This window comes from Coregonus clupeaformis, unplaced genomic scaffold, assembly GCF_020615455.1.
Source record: "Coregonus clupeaformis isolate EN_2021a unplaced genomic scaffold, ASM2061545v1 scaf0995, whole genome shotgun sequence".
Taxonomy (NCBI): Eukaryota; Metazoa; Chordata; class Actinopteri; order Salmoniformes; family Salmonidae; genus Coregonus; species Coregonus clupeaformis.
This window is the reverse complement of record NW_025534449.1, coordinates 158123-184295: the sequence shown is the minus strand read 5'-3', so window position 1 is coordinate 184295 and position 26173 is coordinate 158123.

Genomic DNA, 26173 nt, shown 5'->3' with positions numbered 1-26173 from the left:
TTTCATGCAATTCTATATAATTTTAGATGACTGGAGATTTTCGCAGAATCTTTTTTAATACCTCACAAATGACCAAAATGAAAGGCTACTTGAATGACACTGAGAATCTGAGATCAATAACCACGACCTTATCTTGAATCCATCAGTAGCTTAGGCCCCTACAGTGAGGAAAAAAGTATTTGATCCCCTGCTGATTTTGTACGTTTGCCCACTGACAAAGACATGATCAGTCTATAATTTTAATGGTAGGTTTATTTGAACAGTGAGAGACAGAATAACAAACAAAAAAATCTAGAAAAACGCATGTCAAAAATGTTATAAATTGATTTGCATTTTAATGAGGGAAATAAGTATTTGACCCCCTCTCAATCAGAAAGATTTCTGGCTCCCAGGTGTATTTTATACAGGTAACGAGCTGAGATTAGGAGCACACTCTTAAAGGGAGTGCTCCTAATCTCAGTTTGTTACCTGTATAAAAGACACCTGTCCACACAAGCAATCAATCAATCTGATTCCAAACTCTCCACCATGGCCAAGACCAAAGAGCTCTCCAAGGATGTCAGGGACAAGATTGTAGACCTACACAAGGCTGGAATGGGCTACAAGACCATCGGCAAGCAGCTTGGTGAGAAGGTGACAACAGTTGGTGCGATTATTCGCAACTGGAAGAAACACAAAATAACTTTTAATCTCCCTCGGCCTGGGGCTCCATGCAAGATCTTACCTCGTGGAGTTGCAATGATAATAAGAACGGTGAGGAATCAGCCCAGAACTACACGGGAGGATCTTGTCAATGATCTCAAGGCAGCTGGGACCATAGTCACCAAGAAAACAATTGGTAACACAATATGCCGTGAAGGACTGAAATCCTGCAGTGCCCGCAAGGTCCCCCTGCTCAAGAAAGCACATTTACAAACCCGTCTGAAGTTTGCCAATGAACATCTGAATGATTCAGAGGAGAACTGGGTGAAAGTGTTGTGGTCAGATGAGACCAAAATCGAGCTCTTTGGCATCAACTCAACTCGCCGTGTTTGGAAGAGGAGGAATGCTGCCTATGACCCCAAGAACATCATCCCCACCGTCAAACATGGAGGTGGAAACATTATGCTTTGGGGGTGTTTTTCTGCTAAGGGGACAGGACAACTTCACCGCATCAAATTGACGATGGACGGGGCCATGTACCGTCAAATCTTGGGTGAGAACCTCCTTCCCTCAGCCAGGGCATTGAAAATGGGTCGTGGATGGGTATTCCAGCATGACAGTGACTCAAAACACACGGCCAAAGCAACAAATGAGTGGCTCAAGAAGAAGCACATTAAGGTCCTGGAGTGGCCTAGCCAGTCTCCAGACCTTAATCCCATAGAAAATCTGTGGAGGGAGCTGAAGGTTCGAGTTGCCAAACGTCAGCCTCAAAACCTTAATGACTTGGAGAAGATCTGCAAAAAGGAGTGGAACAAAATCCCTCCTGAGATGTGTGCAAACCTGGTGGCCAACTACAAGAAACGTCTGACCTCTGTGATTGCCAACAAGGGTTTTGCCACCAAGTACTAAGTCATGTTTTGCAGAGGGGTCAAATACTTATTTCCCCTCATTAAAATGCAAATCAATTTATAACATTTTTGACATGCGTTTTTCTGGATTTCTTTGTTGTTATTCTGTCTCTCACTGTTCAAATAAACCTACCATTAAAATTATAGACTGATCATGTCTTTGTCAGTGGGCAAACGTACAAAATCAGCAGGGGATCAAATACTTTTTTCCCTCACTGTACATGGTTTGACACCAGTATTGCCAGCATTTGTTTTATTCACTGGGCTGTCTAGAGTGATCAGAGAGTAGACTAAAGAAGTGAAGTAGACAAACTGCCAATGTTTTAAAGTTCTATTAAATGAGTCTGTGTAGTTACTAACCCTTGTGATAGTGAGTGGAGAATGATATGGCTTCTTCATCTGCATTGCTTGCTCTTTGGGGTTTTTGGCTGGGTTTCTATAAAGCACTTTGTGACAACTTCTGATGTAAAAAGGGCTTCATAAAATACATTTGATTGACATGTATATCACACCAACTGACTGGTTCTTCTGTTGTTGTTCACACAGGAGACCGTGTTGAGACATTCTCTACATCCAGAGAGCAACAGCAGGAAGATCACAGAGCTAAGAGGTCTCACCACTGCCCACATTGTGATGCGAGTTTCTCAATTCTATCAAAGTTAAAAGTACACCTACAAATACACACAGGAGAGAATCTGAATTCCTATACTGACTGTGGGAAGAATTTCACAACATCAAAGGCTCTGACAGTTCATCAGACAGTGCACATAGGAGAGAAGCCTTACAACTGCTCTGACTGTGGGGCAAGTTTATCTCAACTGGGCAGCTTAAAACAACATGAACGTATACACCCAGGAAAGAAGCCTTACTCCTGCTCTGACTGTGGGAAGAGTTTCTCTCGACCTGGCAACTTAAAAATACATGAACGTATACATACAGGAGAGAAGCCTTACTCCTGCTCTGACTGTGGGGCAAGTTTCTCTCAACTGGGCAGCTTAAAACAACATGAACGTATACATACAGGAGAGAAGCCTTACTCCTGCTCTGACTGTGGGGCAAGTTTCCACCAACTGGGACACTTAAAAACACATGAACGTATACATACAGGAGAGAAGCCTTACTCCTGCTCTGACTGTGGGGCAAGTTTCTCTCAACTGGGCAGCTTAAAACAACATGAACGTATACACACAGGAGAGAAGCCTTACTCCTGCTCTGACTGTGGGAAGAGTTTCTCTCGACTGGGCCACTTAAAACAACATGAACGTATACACACAGGAGAGAAGCCTTACTCCTGCTCTGACTGTGGAAAGAGTTTCTCTCAACTGGGCAGCTTAAAACAACATGAACGTATACATACAGGAGAGAAGCCTTACTCCTGCTCTGACTGTGGGGCAAGTTTCCACCAACTGGGACACTTAAAAACACATGAACGTATACATACAGGAGAGAACCCTTACTCCTGCTCTGACTGTGGGGCAAGTTTCTCTCAACTGGGCAGCTTAAAACAACATGAACGTATACACACAGGAGAGAAGCCTTACTTCTGCTCTGACTGTGGAAAGAGTTTCTCTCGAATGGGCCACTTAAAACAACATGAACGTATACACACAGGAGAGAAGCCTTACTCCTGCTCTGACTGTGGAAAGAGTTTCTCTCGAATGGGCCACTTAAAACAACATGAACATATACATACAGGAGAGAAGCCTTACTCCTGCTCTGACTGAGATGAGATTCTACATATCTGGCAATTTAAAAAGACACCAACGTATACATAAGAAGTGGTAGTGGATTGGATACACTCTATTGTAATCATATTGTTTCTCACTGTGAGAGAACTGTGCAGAGGAATGGGAAAGTTGTAGAATTTTAGCATCTCTTTACTGATCAGTGTGCACCTTGTCAGTTTTGCAGTGCTTAGATTGCTCCTACTGTAAATATAATGTGAGGTCTAGGACATTGAGGAAACCACGAGTACATGCATCCATGCCGTGTGTCAGCATTGCAGGGTGGTGGTGGTGTGGGGTGTGTTTTCATGGCAGACATTGGGCCCCTTGATAAAAGTGGAGCAACGTTTGAATGCCACAGGATATCTAAACATCGTTACCAATCAGGTGCATCCCTTCATGGCAGAAGTTATCCATCTGCAAATAGATTATTTCAGCAGGATTATGCCCCATGCAACAAGGCTTGTCCAGGAATGGTTCCACGAACATGACAGTGAATTCAGGTTACTGCAGTGGCCTTCCGAGGCACCAGATCTCAATCCAATTGTGCATCTGTTGTAGGAGATGGAACAAGCTATTCTGAGTAGAAATCCACTGCCAGACAACTTGACACAACTGTGGGAAGCATTGCAGTCAACATGGGCCAGCATCCCAGTGGAACGCTTTCGACACCTTGTAGAGTCCATGCCCTGACAAATTGAGGCTGTTCTGATGACAAAGACTATCAGCTGTTCAGAAATGACCGGTCCAGAGAGGGGATGTGAGGAGGGGGCGTGGCCATGTATGTGAATCACAGTATGCAGGCAAAGAGAAGAGTAACTGACCTAGAGAAAGAAGAGTTTGAGTGTCTTCAGCTCCGTTCCTGAACAACACCCCAGCTCAGTTTCATCTCTGGTAGTGGAGTGCTCTAACATCCACCATGGGCACATGACAAAACACTGCAGCAGAACACTGTGGATTATCTCATAATCACTGTCCATGTGATCAGGATGTCCTCTCCCCAAATGGGTCTCATCCTGTGTGGAGACTTTAATCACCTGCCCATCAAGATGCTGACAAACTCCCATCCAGACATGAAACAAGTGGCCAAAGACAAGACCACAGAGGGGACTCCATCCTAGATCTGATCAACACAACCCACTGTCCTTGCCCTCTCGGATCCAGTGATCACAAATGTCTGCTGTTCTCTCCAAACACAACATCAGGAGGGAGAAGAGAGGTGCAGCGGAAAAAAGGACATCTGGTAACCCAGAACAGAAAGGAGACCTTTGCACGATGTATGGCCAGTACTGACTGTTCTGCCATATATGAGGTGGAGAGAATCGATGCAAAGGTGGAGACGTTCAACTCCTGCATTCAAACTGCACTTGATGTATACATGCCAATAAGAAAACAACAACACTGGACAAGCCCTGGATGACTGAAAGAATAAAGGCTGCCATCAGGAAAATACAGAATATTTTCAACAGATGGGGAGAAACAATGACATGGAGAAAATACAGAAACACAGTGCAAATGATTATCAAGGAAGCAAAGACAATCTTCTACAAAACTGAAATCCAGGACCTAAAGAAGAAAAACCCTAAGGAATGGTGGGACTTCATTAACAAAGGACTGGGACCAAAGAAAACATCAGGAGGGAGAATACTGGTCGAGGGAATTGAAGACGACAACGTGGCTGATGTTTTGAATGGCTTCTTTGCTGAGGCATGGACAAGCACCACACCTCTTGCCATCTTCCCCCTGCCCATGTCTACAAAGCCGGTTGAGCTGTGCAGCATTGGCCAGTTAAAGCAAGCTCTGAACAGACTCAGAGCACGTAAAGCATGTGGGCCTGATGGCATTCCAGCCTGGCTACTAAAGAGCATGCAGAAGATCTAGCCTTGTCATCAAACACATTGTTAAAACTGTCCCCTGCCAGTAGGAGGTGTTATCTGAGTGCACGATTCAGTATGACTACCTCCCAAAGTCCAGCACTACTACCGCCCTTGTGAAAGCCACATACTCCTGGCTGACAGCTACAGACTCCATAAACCCAACAATGGTGAGGGTGTTACTTGCTGATGTGTCCAAAGCCTTTGATCGAGTAGATCACCCATAGTTCCTGCAACATCTGTCTGACATTGAACTGTGTCCAAGGTTACTAGCCTGACTCCACAGCTACACCACCGAAAGAGGGCAGAGGGTGATGGCAACTGGCACATTTAGCCCTTGGTCAGAGGACCATCCACAAACTGCACCACTAATCCTAGGAGGACAGGAAGTACCAGTGGTAACAACAACCAAGTATCTTGGTTTTCATCTAGACTCTAACCTCAGTGGTGACACCTGGAGCAGCCAGTGAGAATGACCTCGATACGCCTTTTTGACTGTTCTTGCCAGTAATTCCTACTGAAGATCTGTCACAGTCTATCTTCTGCCATTGGAATACGGTGGAGTGCTGTTAGTTGGATGCAGTAAAAAGCAGCAGGCCCAACTAGACAGGGTGCAGAGGAGGGCCTTGAGGATCATCTCCAGAGGTGGAGCAGTCCAACCACAGCTCCCGTCACTGCAGAGCAGGCGAGAACAGGCTGCAGTGCACCTGGTGAAGGACATGCACACTCTTGACCATCCACTGAATGACCTGCTCCCTCCAAACAGAGGTAACTGCACCACCAGGCTCCTGAGAAACAGCCACAAACTGTCCTGTATAACTGCCCGTACAAACCGCCTGCGAAACACCACTCTACCCACTGCTTTTTTTAAATCACATTTTCATATTTCAATTTCCATCATGAAAAATGGCCTGTAATGTTTCAAGTGTTCTGTATTCTACTTATGTCACGTATTGTGTTATGTATTTAACAGGTAGCCTAGCGGTTAAGAGTGTTGGGCCAGTAACTGAAAGGTCGCTGGTTTGAATCCCGAGCCAACTAGGTCAAAAATCTGTCATTGTGGCCTTGAGCAAGGCAATTAACCCCAATTGGTCCTATAAGTCGCTCTGGATAAGAGCATCTGCTAAATTACAAATATGTAATGAAAAATCATGTTTGTACATGAATTTGTGCTGGGCAACCTCTTCTTCTCTTGTGCATAAATATAACAAAGTGTTTAAAGTGAAATAGTTAGTGTCTATACAGTGCATTCTGAAAGTATTCAGACCCCTTGACTTTTTCAACAAAAAAATAAGTTACAGCCTTATTGTAAAAATGTTTGTTTTTTACAAACAACAAAAGCAACAACAATCCCTCATCAATCTACACATAATACCCCATAATGACAAAGTGGAAACAGGTTTAGACATTTTTGCAAAACCTTATTTACATTAGTTTTCCAGACCCTTTGCTATGAATCTCGAAATTTTGCTCAGGTGCATCCTGTTTCCATTGATATTCCTTGAGATGTTTCTACAACTTGATTGGAGTCCACCTGAGATAAATTCAATTGATTGGACATGGTTTGAAAAGGCACACATCTGTCTATATAACATCCCACAGTTGACATTGCATGTCAGAGCAAAAACCAAGCCATGAGGTTGAAGGAATTGTCCGTAGAGCTCCGAGACAGGATTGTGATGAGGCACAGATCTGGGGAAGGGTACCAAAAAATGTCTGCAGCATTGAAGGTCCCCAAGAACACCGTGGCCTCCTCCATTCTTAAATGGAAGAAGTTTGGAATCACCTAGATTCTTCCTAGAGCTGTCCGCCCGGCCAACTGCGCAATCGGGGGAGAAGGGCCTTGGTCAGGGAGGTGACCAAGAACCCGATGATCACTTTGACAGAGCTCCAGAGTTCAGCCCGCTTGGAGTTTGCCAAGAGGCACCTAAAGGACTCTGACCATGAGAAACAAGATTCTCTGGTCTGTTGTTACCAAGATTGAACTCTTTGGCCTGAATACCAAGCGTCACTTCTGAAGGAAACCTGGCACCATGCCTACGGTGAAGCATGGTCGTGGCAGTATCATGCTGTGCGGATGTTTTTCAGAGGCAGGGACTGGGAGACTAGTCAGGATCGAGGGAATAATGAAGGGAGCAAAGTACAGAGAGATCCTTGATGAAAACCTGCTCCAGAGCGCTCAGGACTTCAGACTGGGGCGAAGGTTCACCTGGCCCAGCCAGAGCCCAGACTTGAACCCGATTGAACATCTCCGGAGAGACCAGAAAATAGCTGTGCAGCAACGCTCCCCATCCAACCTGATAGTTTGAGAGGATCTGCAGAGAAGAATGGAAGAAACTCCCCAAATACAGGTGTGCCAAGCTTGTAGTGTCATACCCAAGAAGACTCGATGCTGTAATCGCTGCCAAAGGTGCTTCAAGAAAGTACTGAGTAAAGGGTCTGAATACTTAGATATTTCCATTTTTTATTAATAAATTAGGAAAAATGTCTAAAAACCTGTCTTTTGCTTTGACATTATGGGGTATTGTGTGTAGATTGATGAAGGGGAAAAAGTGATTTAACCAACTTTAGAATATGGCTGTAACGTAATAAAATGTGGAAAAAGTCAAGGGCTCTGAATACTTTCAGATTGCACTGTATATAGCCAAGCTATCATTGACTAGGTATTGGCACCCCATGTATATAGCCAAGCTACCATTGACTAGGTATTGGCACCCCATGTATATAGCCAAGCTATCATTGACTAGGTATTGGCACCCCATGTATATAGCCAAGCTACCATTGACTAGGTATTGGCACCCCATGTATATAGCCAAGCTACCATTGCTCATCGTGTATTAATTCCTCGTACTACAATCTTTTTCCTATTATTATAGTTGTTTAATTGTGTTCTCCATTGTTGGTCAACATTTCACTGTTAGTCTACACCTGTTGTTTACCAAACATGTGACAAAATGAAATGACTACGTATTTAGTTAATTGTCTTCTAAAACTATACTGAAAAAATATATAAACTTGACATGTAAAGTGTTGGTCCCATGTTTCATGAGCTGAAATAAAAGATCCCAGATATTTTCCATACGCACAAAAAGCTTATTTCTCTCAAATTTGGTGCACAAATTTGTTTCCATTTCTGTTAGTGAGCATTTCTCCTTTGCCAAGATAATCAATCCACCTGCGAGTTGTGGCATATCAAGAAGCTGATTAAACAGCATGATCATTACACAGGTGCACCTTGTGCTGGGTACAATAAAAGGCCACTCTGAAATGTGCAGTTTTGTCACACAACACAATGCCACAGATGTCTACATTTTGAGGGAGTGCACAATTGGCATGCTGACTGCAGGAATGTTCACAAGAGCTGTTGCCAGAGAATTGAATGTACATTTCTCTACAGAGAATTTGGCAGAACATCCAACTGGCTTCACAGCCGCCCAACACGTGTAACCGTGCAAGCCCAGGACCTCCACATCTGGCTTCTTCACCTGCAGGATCATCTGAGACCAGCCACCCGGACAGCTGATGAAACTGAGGAGTATTTCTATCTGTAATAAAGCCCTTTTAGTGGGGGAAAATCATTCTTATTGGCTGATGGGTGGGCCCCTGTCATGTGAAATCCATAGATTAGGGCCTAATGAATGTATTTCAATTGACTGATTTCCTTATATGAACTGTACCCCAGTAAAATTGTTGAATGTTGTGTTTATATTTTTGTTCAGTTAGTTAAAATCTTACAAAACAACTGATGATGATTATGTTTGGAAAACTGCATTGATCTGCCAATGAAAAATAACATTAGTGCATTAATTTGTGCTGGTCAACCTCTCCTTCTCTTTTGTATTCAGTTCTTCCATATTAGTTCTGACAGTATGAATGGTTCTTATGGTTGTATTCAGTTCTTCCATATTAGATCTGACAGTATGAATGGCTCTTATGGACTTAGTGCCTGGAGTGTTTTGGTATGACCACAGTCAGGCCAAGTTTTCTTTGACCCTGTGATCTCACCAGGACAGAACCACATGTCTCTATCACACTCCAGCCCAGAATGTGGCAGTGATGCACCTTTAACGTTGGTCTGAACACCACCAATAAACACCATAGAAGAAGAATGCCTGCTTAGCAACAACCAAGGGGCCATGCAGCTTTCCACTGTCCCAAAGACCGTCTATTATATGGAACAGATTGGCATGTGACCACTCTAACAACGTAGACACGTCCTCAAAGATTGGACATGAATCTGTGTTGATCAAACTCTTCTCTTCTCTATCATTAAATACAACAAAACTATGTTTTAAGCTAAATATTTAGTGTTTGTCTAAAGCTGGATAAAAGACCTGAAATGAGCATCACAAAGATACATTTGACCTATGCACTAACAAGCTTTTTTCAAGAGACAGAATCATTAGATAATTTGTTTTGGTTCTGTCCATTTGTAGCTTGTTTTTGGACACAGGTCCAGGAATGGCTAAAGGATTGCAATATTTACCTGGAGCTAACCTTGCAGATAGCATTACTGGGTGATCTGAAAAGTCATAGTCAATCGATCAATAATATAATAATACTTTTAGCAAAAATGTTTATTTTTAATTCACAATCTGTAGAAGCAATGAGAATAGAAAGGTTCAGAACTTTTGTAAAACATCACAGTACGGTTGAAATATATATGGCAAATAGAAATCCTATATGGATGGTGTTAAGAGATAGATGGGAGGTATTTAATAGAGTTGAAGGATGGGACTAATAACAAATAACAACAAATAATAACAAAGATAGCTAATAATGTAAGAATACTGTGTCCATAATAAGTATATGGGTTGTATGTTGGGAGCTTTTGGGAAAGAGCACAGTTAGAAAGACATGGCATATAGAAGCAAACCGGATGGACATCATGAAAATATTCGGAGAGGTTGAGAGTAGAAGTAGTTCAGGAGCAAAAAAAAAAAAGATATATAATATAATTATTGTAAAATTGACTGGTTCCATAAGGTGTAGATAGTAAGTATAGGCTGGAAGTAGAGGCCTGGGCATTGTTGTTCACTAATTTACTCCAAGTAGGGAAAGGAAGGCAGGGTTGAAAAGTAATAAAGGGGAGTATATATATTAAAAAACATGGGGGATTGGAAGTGATGCAGACAATTACATTGAAAGAAGTTACAATATATCTGCAATATTAAGCTGAGTGCCTGGAAAAAAAGTCGTCCCCCCAAAAAAAAAAGCTTTTTCAATATACGCAGCTTTGTCACCAGCTGCAGTACTGTAGCTTTATTCATCTACTGTACTTCAACATGTACTCACATTGGATGGATTGATTTGGATTCAAACCATGTCTTAAACTGCTACCTAGCAAGTTACAAGCCACAACACACATGTACAGATGCTGTAGAACTGTTTCATGGGGTGTGAAAATATATGTAATCAAAACTACTGGAAATCTTTAGAAGGAAAGTTGTTCTACAATTTTCTTACACTGAAAATGTGGAATAGTTTTTGTAGGTCGGCAGGATAAAAACTATATTGAATCTCTATTAAGATTTAAGCTAGCAAAATGTAAAGGGGTGTGTAGACTTTCACTGTGACTGTATACGTACCATTGACTTGCAGTGGATTTGTGCCACAAATGCTAAAAAGTTAGCAGTTATAACAATAGTAAGATAAACAATATATGCCCAGGACTATATTGAGGGACAGACTGTTGAAATGTCCAGTTGATGATGTAAACAGTCTTGTAGAACTCTGGTATTGATGGTCCATCTGAGGGTGAGTCATTGATATAAATGCTCAGAGTAAAAGAGCTGTGAACTCACCTGTGATGGCCCACGTCTACCACAACCTTTCCTATTGTGTTTGTAAGCACCACAGCATTTTAGGCAGCCATTGTTCAAAATGTGTTCATACATACAGTACAATGGGAGGGCGTGTGGAAGGAACAGGGGAGAACCAGGAGTTTGATCTCTGACTTCTATTTAGGACTGGGATCCCTCTGTGGGCCGGGCTTTTCAGAATATCTCTTGATTCTCTTTTAAACATGCTAGAAACCTAAAGGACAGCCTAGTAAGAGCAGATGAATATGTTCCCCCTCAGCATTTCCTTTCCACCCTCCCCTCAAATCATTGTGAGATCTGTAATGCGATGACCAAGGGGGATTTCTTTCTTCACCCTCATACTGGAAATTAAATGTATGTCCTGGGTAGAATTTCCTGTAAAACAAAATGTGTGGTATATTTCCTGATGTGCCCATGTGGCTATTATTATGTTGGAAAGTCTAAGAGAAATTTGAAAGTTGAAATAGCAACTCCCCTGCAGGGTTGCCAACTAATTTTCAGGGGAAGTTGTTAGAGGCAGGTCAATGTGTTGCTAAAAGTCGCTAAATGACGTTGTGATGTCATTACGTGATGACATCATTACATTTTAGTCATTTAGCAGACGCTCTTATCCAGACCGACTTACAGTTAGTGAGTGCATACATTTTTCGTTATAACATAAAATTGCGTCATTACGTAGAATACACAATAACGTTATTCAAATTGACTGGCCATCTCGCCTACAAATATGATTTGACATTTGTTAGTTTAGATTTGTTTGTTTATTATCACATATTTTTATTTGTAAAAGTAATTTGAAATGCAACACATTGATATGATCAGATATTTTTATTTTTAAACACAACACATTGAATTATTAAACAATTACACATTATTGAACAATTACATTTTATTTATTTTCTTATTAAATAGTAAACTAACACATTCTGAACAATTCTAGTTTCAAGCAGTGTATTGGTAGTTAGTTAACATGCTACCTGACTGATCAACAATTATAGGTACAAGCTAATAACAAGGTATACAGTGAGGGAAAAAAGTATTTGATCCCCTGCTGGTTTTGTACGTTTGCCCACTGACAAAGACATGATCAGTCTATAATTTTAATGGTAGGTTTATTTGAACAGTGAGAGACAGAATAACAACAAAAAAATCAAGAAAAACGCATGTCAAAAATGTTATAAATTGATTTGCATTTTAATGAGGGAAATAAGTATTTGACCCCCTCTCAATCAGAAAGATTTCTGCCCCAAGGGGGGCACTTACCCTGCGACTTAAAAAAACGCCCCTTTTCTAAAAACAACATTTCATTAAATGACTAAAAAAGTGTAAACTGTAGCAATTTATTTCCCTTTATAGTTTATTAGCCTAAGCATGACCTTCATCCACATAATCCGTAACCGAGTGAGTGAAGAACGTGATAAAAACTATTTTACAAGTCACATAGCTTACTAGTGACTTTGGGTTTGTCTGCGTGATTGAATGTACATAATTTCGTCAAGATAATTTAATAAAGAATCCATTTATTTGAGATTTCAACGGACTTCACTGCAGACAGTGTGTATGCATCAGAGAGAGAGAAGTTGACGGTTGCACTACTATTTTGAAGCTGCCTGAATGTAATGTCCAGCAGTTTTCTACATGTGTTGTAATCTAGGGTTGGAACCTGTTCTACCGAAAAAGAAAGTAAAAAAGAACCGGAAACTAAAGTGTTCTATACTTTTCAGGAATAGCAGTCATTTTAAAAGCATGGAATCCAGATAATAACGTTATTTTACTTTCCGGGGATTTTTTCCCAGTCCCACAAAAATCGCAACAAAGCTCACTCTAGAAACGTATTCCAGTTTCTGCCTGCCAGCTGGAATGGAAATCCTTGCCAGTGGGTGTGCGTGTGGAAACTACCTGCTCCTCTCCTCTGAAGCATAGGTTACTGTATCCTACTGACAACGTTACAAGCATGATTCAGAAATTAGGGAGATATGTTTAATTTGAGAAGAATGGATGAACTTTTTCAATGCTAGTTAAGGATACTATAGTCACCACGTTTCACATTGGATTTATTAACGACAAAAAGGTAAGACCTGTTTTTAATTCTAGTGCTGTACTGCACAAACAAGGTTGTTAGCTAGCTAACATCTGCTCTGGTCCAACGTTAAACAAACTCTGAAGTTCAAAGACATTCAAAGTTCCTCCATAGAAGCCGCTCCTCCGTAGGTATAATTATGTGGGCCTAATTCAGATAATGCAGGTCATAACACGATGCCCAGCTCTTCAATGCAAGCTTTCTCTATCCTCTAACGAGCTCTCCACACCCGCAAAATGTCGCACCTTACACTGTGATTGACCTGGCCTCCACAATCAACCGACCTCAACCCAATTGAGATGGTTTGGGATGAGTTGGACCGCAGAGTGAAGGAAAAGCAGTCAACAAGTGCACAGCATACGTGGGAACTTCTTCAAGACTGTTGGAAAAGCATTCCAGGTGAAGCTGGTTGAGAGAATGCCAAGAGTGTGCAAAGCTGTCTTCAAGCATCATGCTGACAATACTGGTGTCAAACCAAGCAAGTCTCAGTAGCATGAAATAACCCAGTTATAGCCCAGTTGTTCAGGGACGTGTGATGTCAGAATTACAGAATAGATAGAGCCTGCTCTTACCATGATTAACAGATTTCCCAATCTTCTCCTCCTCTTCTTCATCTTTAATGTTGACATTCAGCTCCAGTGTTTGACTGCAGTCTTCCAGCTTCACTGATGCCATCTCTGGATCCTGCAGTGCAAACTGGGCTCCACTGTCACAATCAGGACGCAGTGACTGTAGGTTTGGACTCAGTGTGGAAGGAGAGAGGCAGGCTGGGTTTGTCCTCACTGTTGATGTTACCGGCCTCAGACTTAATCTGAGTCGTCCAGTAGTAATATAGAGAAACTCAATTCAATTCGGTCTCCTTTCTGTTCTGAGTTACCAGATGTCATTTTTTCCGCTGCACCTCTCTTCTCGCTCCTGATGTTGTGTTTGGAGAGAACAGCAGACATTTGTGATCACTGGATCCGAGAGGGGCAAGGACAGTGGGTTGTGTTGATCAGATCTAGGATGGAGTCCCCTCTGTGGTCTTGTCTTTGGCCACTTGTTTCATGTCTGGATGGGAGTTTGTCAGCATCTTGATGGGCAGGTGATTAAAGTCTCCACACAGGATGAGACCCATTTGGGGAGAGGACATCCTGATCACATGGACAGTGATTATGAGATAATCCAGTGTTCTGCTGCAGTGTTTTGTCATGTGCCCATGGTGGATGTTAGAGCACTCCCCTACCAGAGATGAAACTGAGCTGGGGTGTTGTTTAGGACGGAGCTGAAGACACTCAAACTCTTCTTTCTCTAGGTCAGTTATTCTTCTCTTTGCCTGCATACTGTGATTCACATACATAGCCACACCCCCTCCTCGCATCCCCTCTCTGGACCTGTCATTTTTGAACAGCTGATAGTCTTTGTCATCAGAACAGCCTCAATTTGACAGGGCATGGACTCTACAAGGTGTCGAAAGCTTTCCACTGGGATGCTGGCCCATGTTGACTGCAATGCTTCCCACTGTTGTGTCAAGTTGTCTGGCAGTGGATTTCTACTCAGAATAGCTTGTTCCATCTCCTACAACAGATGCACAATTGGATTGAGATCTGGTGCCTCGGCAGGCCACTGCAGTAACCCGAATTCACCGTCATGTTCGTGGAACCATTCCTGGACAAGCCTTGTGGCATGGGGCATACAGTGGGGAAAAAAAGTATTTAGTCAGCCACCAATTGTGCAAGTTCTCCCACTTAAAAAAATGAGAGAGGCCTGTAATTTTCATCATAGGTACACGTCAACTATGACAGACAAATTGAGAAAAAAAAATCCTGAAAATCACATTGTAGGATTTTTAATGAATTTATTTGCAAATTATGGTGGAAAATAAGTAAATCTAGTGTACCGCCCGGGCAACAAAGGAGTGGCTTCGTAAGATGCATCTCAAGGTCCTGGAGTGGCCTAGCCAGTCTCCAGATCTCAACCCCATAGAAAATCTTTGGAGGGAGTTGAAAGTCTGTGTTGCCCAGCGACAGCCCCAAAACATCACTGCTCTAGAGGAGATCTGCATGGAGGAATGGGCCAAAATACCAGCAACAGTGTGTGAAAACCTTGTGAAGACTTACAGAAAACGTTTGACCTGTGTCTTTGCCAACAAAGGGTATATAACAAAGTATTGAGAAACTTTTGATATTGACCAAATACTTATTTTCCACCATAATTTGCAAATAAATTCATTAAAAATCCTACAATGTGATATTCTGGATTTTTTTTTCTCATTTTGTCTGTCATAGTTGACGAGTACCTATGATGAAAATTACAGGCCTCTCTCATCTTTTTAAGTGGGAGAACTTGCACAATTGGTGGCTGACTAAATACTTTTTTCCCCCACTGTAACTTGTGTCGATAAAAACAGCTGGACGTAACGACTCACCCTGTACTGTCAAAATGATTTGGCGATCATAATTTATTTAAAAAACACTGTTTCAATCCTCACCTGTCAGAATAAATAAACTTTGACAAAAGAAAAATCCACCCGTCCAACGATTAAAAATGTTTTGGAGCTTTAGAACATTTCTCCTATATCTGCCGTCTCCATTACACACGTCGCAAAGATTATTTTAGCAACATTGCTTTTGTCGAATGCAGCTGGGTCAATGGAAACCTGCCTAATGATGTCTGAGTGATTGGTTCAGATTTGGTCCTGTCTAATGTTTGGGCCAAGTCAGTTAAGAACAAATTTTTATTTACAATAATGGCTTACCCCGGCCAAAACCGGACGACGCTGGACAAATTTTGCACCGCCCTATGCGACTCCCAATCACGGCCAGATTGTGATACAGCCTGGAATCCAACCAGGGTCTGTAGTGACAGATGCAGTGTCTTAGACCGCTGCGCCACTCGGGAGCCCTGTGACTAATCATTTTTTCTATTTAAGCTCTGAAAAGGCCTATCAGCTAACCAACTTTATCAGGAGTTATCCTGAGCCTTTTTACAATGAGAAACAATGCATTTGCACAGCGGGAAATGCAGAAGTATTTAATTTTTTTGCTATGATCATCTCGTCAAAAATGTACAGACACAAACTTGAAACCACTGATTATCATGACAATTTAGCTGACAGGGTTAAACTCCCGGACAACAGTGGTTTCAGAGTCCTGCAATAGAGTGAAGACGCTAATATTTGTGTAAAGTCTACATAGTTGTGTTCTGTGGGTGTCACTGAGTAGGCTGAACAATACATAGGTAGGGCTGGACAGTGCAATATGAATGTCCAATACAAACAAAATAAACAGCATACTCAACTGGTGTAACGTGGTCCAGACCCAGAACGGGGTCAATAAAATAATTACAGTCGTATGAAAAAGCTTGGGCACCCCTCTGAGGCTGCATAATAATTGACTCTGTCGTCACAGAAAATGATCACAGTGGCCATTCCTTTTCTAATAAAAGCTGAGTAATGGGGTATTGTCCAGACAGAGATTTTTAGTGTAGCAATATTAAGTTGTATGAAATTAAATCAGATGTGAAAAATAGGCTATGCAAAAATTTGGGCACCCTTGTCATTCTGTTGATTTGAATACCTGTAACTCCTTAGCACTGATTCATTGGAACACACTATTGGTTTGGTGAGCTCATTAAGCCTTGAACTTCATAGACACATGCATCCAATCATGAGAAAAGGTATTTAAGGTGGCCAATTGCAAGTTGTTGTTCTCTTTGACTCTCCTCTGAAGAGTGGCAACATGGGGGCCTCAAAACAACTCTCAAATGACCTGAAAACAAAAGATTGTTCAACATTATGGTTTAGGGGAAGGATACAAAAGCTATCGCAGAGATGTAAGCTGTCAGTGTCCACTGTGAGGAACATTGTGAGGAAATGGAAGACCACAGGCACAGTTCTTGTTAAGGCCAGAAGTGGCAGGCCAAGTAAAATATCGGAGAGGCAAAGGCGAAGGATGGTGAGAACGGTCAAAAACAGCCCACAGACCACCTCCAAAGATTGATGCGGAAGAAGCCTTTTCTGCACACACGCCACAAACAGTGTCACTTGAGGTATGCAAACGCACATTTGGACAAGCCAGCTTCATTTTGGAATATGGTGCTGTGGACTGATGAAACAAAGATTGAGTTATTTGGTCATAACAAGGGGCGTTATGCATGGCAGCAAAAGAACACAGCGTTCCAAGAAAAACACTTGCTACCCACAGTAAAATTTGGTGGGGGTTCCATCATGCTGTGGGGCTGTATGTCCAGTGCCGGTACTGGGAATATTGTTAAAGTTGAGGGTCGCATGGATTCCACTCAAAACGCCGGGGCTGAATATTTCAACAAGACAACGACCCAAAACACTGCTCAAAATCTACCCGGGCATTTATGCAGAGGAACAAGTACAATGTTCTGGAATGGCCATCCCAGTCCCCAGACCTGAATATCATTGAGAATCTGTGGGATGATTTGAAGCAGGCTGTCCATGCTCGGCAACCATCAAACCTAACTGAAGTGGAGATGTTTTGTAAGGAGAAATGGTCCAAAATACCTTCATCCAGAATCCAGACACTCATTAGAGGCTATAGGAAGCGTCTAGAGGCTGTTATTTTAGCAAAAGGAGGCTCTACTAAATATTGATGTGATTTTTCTGTTGGGGTGCCCAAATTTATGCACCTGTCTAATTTCGTTTTGATGCATATTGCACATTTTCTGTTAATCCAATAAACCTCATTTCACTACTGAAATATTACTGTGTCCATCAGTTATTTGATAGATCAAAATGAAATTGCTGATCCAAACACCCAATTATTTATAAATGGAAATCATGGAAATTGTCAGGGGTGCCCAAACTTTTTCATACGACTGTATATAATATATAATACTGTTTTGGTTGGGCTTCAACCCCTGGTATCATATAAACACACATAAGACATGGAAACACGTAGAATTGCTTAAAAACAGCAACAACTAAAAATCTCAGTCGTAAAATGTGTAGAATTGCGGGATATTAGCTTTAAAACTGCTAAATGTTCTCTCCGCCAACAAGAGGGTTGTGAACAGTTTGGGGTCACAAGTTGGGGGTTTGTTACTACACCAATAAATGACAATATCCATCCGGACCTTTGCCACCTAGGACATTTGTTTGATCGGACCTTCTCAAATAGTACTGGAGTACCCCTGCAATAGACTGACTGGGAAGGTGATTTTTCACAGTCAAAGTCCTGCAATAAGAGCTAAGACGCTAATATTTGTATAAACTCTTGATCATTGTTTTCTGTGGGTGTCACCCGTTCCATGGGAGCACAATCCAACCAGTTTCATAAGTGCATATATGAACGCCCCCAATTCAATTATGTGGTCTAATACCTCCACCGTGGGATTTCAACCGTTTCTTTCTGTTTATTTTCAAAATAATTCGTTTTTATAGTTCGTTTTAAATTAAGTAACAACGTTTGACATGATAACAATATTTTGTATCAGTTTGCATCACTTTCAATGAGGGCCTTTTATTTTGAGGGCGAACCGCAAATTCCACTATTGTGGCTAATCATTATTATGACTAGCTTCACATCCGTGGGGACAAGCGGGTACCAGGGCTGCGTCCAGCAGGAGGACGGAGACGTTGGCCACGATCAGATACAAATGTATTATGTAGAACAAACATGCCTCTGATTCTAATGAATCATGTCACTTCTATTCAGGGTATTTCTATCTGCAACTTTCCAAAACGTTTTTGTACTGAACATGCCCAGGCGAAACGCACTGACCTATATACGAACCTGGAAAGCCTCACAAATGAAAACGTGTAATGGACGCTGCGCCATGTGCTTGTAAAACATATTTTTTCACGTTCTTCAATCACTCAGATTGACACAAACATTACACAAAACCTTTCCCTTAATGTGATAATACCTTGACTGATTTGTTATCTAACATGTTATGACGTTATTTCGATATTAGACAGTTTAAACGTGCTATCACATACCTGTAGTAATAAAGAGAAACGAAAAGCACAGTCCTGTCGTTTTCTTTATTCAAAAGAATGTTGCGCGCCTCCCCGGAAGTTCCTGTTCCCCAACTACCACAATGCAACAGCGACATCTTCTTCTTCTTCTGTGGGTTTTATGGCAGACTACTTCCAAAAGTTGCATTGCCGCCACCAACTGGACGGTTTGAAACCACAAAATAAATTAAATAAAAAATACATCCATACTTAATAGTGATACTTACTTACTCCACCCTAATAAAAAAAGTACATTGCCAAAATGATACTTACTTACTCCACCCTAATAAAAAAAAGTACATTGCCAAAACAAACAAAAGTCCCATTTCTTCCTTCCTTTAAATCTCCACATCTCCCTTCTCAGTCTCTAGGACCTGAGATGGTGGTACGGCTTTTGACAATATTCCATGTAACTCTTTTGCCAATAAATCTTTCAGCCCCAGGAACCGTTCTGCCGCAACCACAATGATTTCTATCTTCCTAGATCTTTTCTCCACCTTGGCAGTGCCGTTAATCACCATTGCAATAAAGGCCACAAAGTCCACCTTTTTAACCTTTAAAATGTCAGGATCATCTTGTTGTAAGGCAACCCCTGCAGCTTGCATTGAAGGCTTATCCACCACCATTATATTTACTGTAAAGATAACCCCCAACAACTACAATGATTCAGTAGATCAGTAATGTTACAGTACTCTAGCATGTCTCACAGCTGCTTATGCTGACAAAACATGTTAGTGAATAGGTCAGATTTAGCTTCGTGATGCTCATTTAAACTTCCTGTCTTGTTCAGCTTCAGAAAAACAATAAATATGTCACTTCAAACATAGTTTTTTGGTAATTCATTACACAAAAGAGAAGAGCTTGACTAGTACAAATTCATATACAGTGGGGGAAAAAAATATTTAGTCAGCCACCAATTGTGCAAGTTCTCCCACTTAAAAATATGAGAGGTCTGTAATTTTCATCATAGGTACACGTCAACTATGACAGACAAATTGAGGAAATAAATTCCAGAAAATCACATTGTAGGATTTTTAATGTATTTATTTGCAAATTATGGTGAAAATAAGTATTTGGTCACCTACAAACAAGCAAGATTTCTGGCTCTCACAGACCTGTAACTTCTTCTTTAAGAGGCTACTCTGTCCTCCACTCGTTACCTGTATTAATGGCACCTGTTTGAACTTGTTATCAGTATAAAAGACACCTGTCCACAACCTCAAACAGTCACACTCCAAACTCCACTATGGCCAAGACCAAAGAGCTGTCAAAGGACACCAGAAACAAAATTGTAGACGTGCACCAGGCTGGGAAGACTGAATCTGCAATAGGTAAGCAGCTTGGTTTGAAGAAATCAACTGTGGGAGCAATTATTAGGAAATGGAAGACAAACAAGACCACTGATAATCTCCCTCGATCTGGGGCTCCACGCAAGATCTCACCCCGTGGAGTCAAAATGATCACAAGAACGGTGAGCAAAAATCCCAGAACCACACTGGGGGACCTAGTGAATGACCTGCAGAGAGCTGGGACCAAAGTAACAAAGCCTACCATCAGTAACACACTACGCCACCACGGACTCAAATCCTGCAGTGCCAGACGTGTCCCCCTGCTTAAGCCAGTACATGTCCAGGCCCGTCTGAAGTTTGCTAGAGTGCATTTGGATGATCCAGAAGAGGATTGGGAGAATGTCATATGGTCAGATGAAACCAAAATAGAACTTTTTGGTAAAAACCCAACTCGTCGTGTTTGGAGGACAAAGAATGCTGAGTTGCATCCAAAGAACACCATACCTACTGTGAAGCATGGGGGGTGGAAACATCATGCTTTGGGGCTGTTTTTCTGCAAAGGGACCAGGACGACTGATCCGTGTAAAGGAAAGAATGAATGGGGCCATGTATCGTGAGATTTTGAGTGAAAACCTCCTTCCATCAGCAAGGGCATTGAAGATGAAACGTGGCTGGGTCTTTCAGCATGACAATGATCCCAAACACACCGCCCGGGCAACGAAGGAGTGGCTTCGTTAGAAGCATTTCAAGGTCCTGGAGTGGCCTAGCCAGTCTCCAGATCTCAACCCCATAGAAAATCTTTGGAGGGAGTTGAAAGTCTGTGTTGCCCAGCGACAGCCCCAAAACATCACTGCTCTAGAGGAGATCTTCATGGAGGAATGGGTCAAAATACCAGCAACAGTGTGTGAAAACCTTGTGAAGACTTACAGAAAACGTTTGACCTGTGTCATTGCCAACAAAGGGTATATAACAAAGTATTGAGAAACTTTTGTTATTGACCAAATACTTATTTTCCACCATAATTTGCAAATAAATTCATTAAAAATCCTACAATGTGATTTTCTGGAATTTTTTCCCTCATTTTGTCTGTCATAGTTGACGTGTACCCATGATGAAAATTACAGGCCTCTCTCATCTTTTTAAGTGGGAGAACTTGCACAATTAGTGGCTGACTAAATAATTTTTTCCCCCACTGTACATATACAGTGGCTTGCGAAATTATTCACCCCCCTTGGCATTTTTCTTATTTTGTTGCCTTACAACCTGGAATTAAAATAGATTTTTTTTTGGGGGGGGGGTTGTATCATTTCATTTACACAACATGCCTACCACTTTGAAGATTCATAATTGTTTTTATTGTGAAACAACACACTTGAGCGTGCATAACTATTCACGCATAACTATTCACTTCACCAATTTGGACTATTTTGTGTATGTCCATTACATGAAATCCAAATAAAGATCCATTTAAATTACAGGTTGTAATGCAACAAAATAGGAAAAACACCAAGGGGGGTGAATACTTTTGCAAGGCACAGTGAAAATCTACACACCCCTTTACATTTTGCTTGTTTAAATCTTAATAGAGATAAAATATAGTGTTTATCCTGCCGACCTACAAAAACTATCCCACATTTTCAGTGTAAGAAAATTGTAGAAAATTTTTCCTTCTAAAGATATCCAGTAGTTTTGATTACATATATTTTCACACCCCATGAAACAGTTCTACAGCAACTTTACATGTGTGTTGTGGCTTGTAAGTAACTAACTAGAGGTTTATACACTAGATCTAATATGGAAGAACTGAATACAACCATAAGAACCATTCATACTGTCAGATCTAATATGGAAGAAATGAATACAACCATAAGAACCATTCATACTGTCAGATCTAATATGGAAGAACTGAATACAACCATAAGAACCATTCATAGTCAGAACTAATATAGAAGAACTGAATACAACCATAAGAACCATTCATACTGTCAGATCTAATATGGAAGAACTGAATACAAAAGAGGAGGAGAGGTTGACCAGTACAAATTCGTGTACTAATGTTGTTTTTCATTGGCAGATCAATGCAGTTTTCCAAACATAATCATCATCAGTTGTTTTGTAAGATTTTAACTAACTGAACAAAAATATAAACACAACATTCAACAATTTTACTGGGGTACAGTTCATATAAGGAAATCAGACAATTGAAATACATTCATTAGGCCCTAATCTATGGATTTCACATGACAGGGGCCCACCCATCAGTCAATAAGAATAATTTTTCCCCACTAAAGGGCTTTATTACAGATAGAAATACTCCTCAGTTTCATCAGCTGTCCGGGTGGCTGATCTCAGATGATCCTGCAGGTGAAGAAGCCAGATGTGGAGGTCCTGGGCTTGCACGGTTACACGTGGTCTGCGGCTGTGAAGCCAGTTGGACGTTCTGCCAAATTCTCGGTAGAGAAATGTACATTCAATTCTCTGGCAACAGCTCGTGAACATTCCTGCAGTCAGCATGCCAATTGCGCACTCCCTCAAAATGTAGACATATGTGCAGTGGCGGTTTTACACGGAGGCCGGGGGAGGCCCGTGCCTCCCTGGAAATGTCCCTGGCCACCCCTGTGGCCCCCCCGTGCTGACCAAATAAAAAATTATGAATTTATAACTATTTTACACGCGAGCGCCAAAAGCGGAACTAATGCAACGCTCTACACGGCAACGTTCTACACGGGTAAATTCGAGTGGCGCACCCAAAAACTGTATCCTGCCATCTGCCTGCCTGCCACGTGTGGTGCTGCTTCGGTGAATGAGAGCTCAGCAACTACTATTTGCGAGAGGAGCTACGATTTGCAGGAGTCGAAGGTAAGCAAAACGATTTAATATCATAAGTGACTTGTTGTTCTTGCACATAGCCTACATGTTCCTTTTGTTCCTCACACATAAATCAAATCAAGTTTTTAAATGTCTGGTCTCGATTTGTTTAGAAATGTAATCATATCTAAGCAAACTCATCGAAGCAGAAGCAAATATCCAAATGTTAGTAGGCTATCCTTGCTAGGTCTACACAATGTTGTGATGTTAACCACGTAACTTCATCCGTCTTGGCTGTTGCATCGCGATAACAAATACATTTTTAGTAAAGTAATCAACAGGTTATCTGCCAGTGTTAAGTAGGGAGGGATGGTTAGGTAACAAAATGTAATGCATGCCCCTACGTTTTTTCTTCTTCTAATAGTTATCATGAAACGAGGAAGGGACATAAAGTCATTTTTTGCCCCAGCAAACAAAAAAAGTGAGAGAAACAAATCGAGGTTTTGAGAAAGTTGAGGAAGAGGGAGAGCCAGCATGTGATGAAAGTGAAGGGTCTGACAAAGAGAGGGAAATTCCAGAGGGTGAGGAGGATGAAGAAGAGGGTGAGGAGGATGAAGAAGAGGGTGAGGAGGATGAAGAAGAGGGTGAGGAGGATGAAGAAGAGGGTGAGGAGAATGAAGAAGAGGGCGAGGAGAATGAAGAAGAGGGTGAGAAGCATGAAGAAGAAAGCATACAGGGACAGAGAGATGAACAGCCAGAGGGACAGCAAGTGGATCCATGTGGATCAAGTACTGCACCATCAGGTTTGTGATGAGGAAGGTTCTTACTATTTGCAAAGCAATGCAATTACAATGTAATGGTAGGCCTGCTGGGTGTCCTTAAAATGCTGCTTTCTGCTGTTAATTCTTTTTGTGTCAATATGGCTCTGTTTTTTTTTAAGTAAATACTTTGCCTACATTTTGAAATACATGCAGATATACAGTAAATAAATGTTGTAGTTGTGCCCTATGTTTACTGTCCATCTTCTTCAGATATCAGCAAGTCTAAGTATGACGTACCAGTACAGCCGAACTTGAAGATATTCCCAACCACACTGATGGGGGACAGAAGACGAAGCTTCAGACCAAACTGGTATACTACTCATCCATGGCTTGAGTATTCTGTAATGACGGACTCTACATGTTGCTATGCATTTTTCATTTTTCATTTTACATCATCTATCTTTTTTTCCTCACAGTACCAGTAGTTCCACACACTACTAGAGTGAATGTATGTTTGTATGTATGTATATATATCCCACCAATCCTCTCTCAAGAGGTTTTCAAAAACTCATGTCTCAAGACCTGCTTCTGTTGGTTCCCCTCTCCTGCCTGTAACTTTCCATCCACATCCCCAAAGTTTTGTGGCCCATTATGACATCACTCCATTAAGTGATTGCTGCATGTACTGCTCTAAGGAAACACTTCTCTCTCTCTCTCTCTCTCTCTCTCTCTCTCTCTCTCTCTCTCTCTCGATAGATAGATAGATAGAGTTTATGATTTTATTCTTTTGAATTATCTCTGCCAAACATCTATGTACTACAAATCTTCAAGCTCCACAGATGTTTTATGGCATCCACTAAACCTCTTTAGATATTTGTAAATTATACAGTGTGATACCTTTCAACGAAAGTTTATTTTATTTTTTACCAACTATGATTTTTCCTTTTGAAAACAAGCAAAGCAAGAAAAAAAGAAACAAAATCACTCCAATCATTGCACACTTGTGTCGTTCAGACTTTGCAGGTCCAGCTTTGACATGATGATCTAACTAACACCAATATTGTAACTAATATTGTAACTGAAATATGTATGATCCTATGATGAGCGATTGCTTACTTCCCTTTCACTCTTAAAAAATTACTGAAAAAAAATGTGTATAAAAAGGTATATGTAGTATATGTTTGTTTAGTGAGCATTCATGCTGTCATTTTTTCCTAATGTGAACTATGGTGGAAATGTGCTGTCCTAAATGGATTTGCCCATATATGTTGTAAAGCCTTTTTTTGTACACCTGCTCATCAACTGACAGTGAAGTACACAAAGACACAGACACACACAGACACCTGTAATATTCTTGTTTTCATGTTGCTGATATCCATCAGTGTTGTTCATATTGCTACATTGTGTTGACATGATTGTTGCTTTTAAACGAATGTTAACTTAATGTTTATTGTCTGCATCCTATTGGACTACTGGATGTTAATGTGTAACACGTTTCCCTGTTTATGTGCTTTAGCAATACTGTATGTCAATATGGTCATGCTAGTAAAGCCTCTTTGAATTGAATTTCTTTTCTGATTTGGTTTATTTTACCTAAATGGATACAGGGTAGTGTGTTTTGTTTATAAATCACTCAGAAAGTTTTCTTTCTTAAAACAAAAGGTGGAATCAACTGTCCACAGTAGTGGAGCTTCCATAAATAAGAAATGGCACATTGTTGTACCCTTTGTTGTATCCTGGAGTTTTGTTAACATTGAATATGAACCCTGTATTTGTACCCTGTACTTTTTTTTTTTTTTTTTTTTTTTCATTTTTATGGCACTATCTCTCTTGCATCTGCACTCTTGTACAAAATACGTGTTATAATAAATGTCATATGATTTTAAAGTAAAATAAAGTTTATAATCTTTGAATATCATGTGTTGTCAGTTTTTTTATGTGTGCCCCCCTGATTAAACACTGGCCCCTCCTTGGCCCCCCTAGTAAAATGTGTCTAGAACCGCCACTGCTGGGGCCTGAGAAAAAAATAGCATCTTCGGACAGTATTCTTTGCACCGTTTGGGCAGTGAAGTCATGGAAACCCAAAAACCTTTCAGCCGCTGATACTATTATGTCCAGTTTCTTGGACTTTTTGTTCGTTTGTGCAGTACAATTAATCACATGCGCGATAAACACCATAAAATGTACCTTCTTCACAATCAGCATATCAGTTTCCCTCAACTGTTGAACAACACTCTGAATCTCCCCAGTCTAGCTGCTTTATAAAACAAATAATCTGTTCACGTTCATACGTGTAA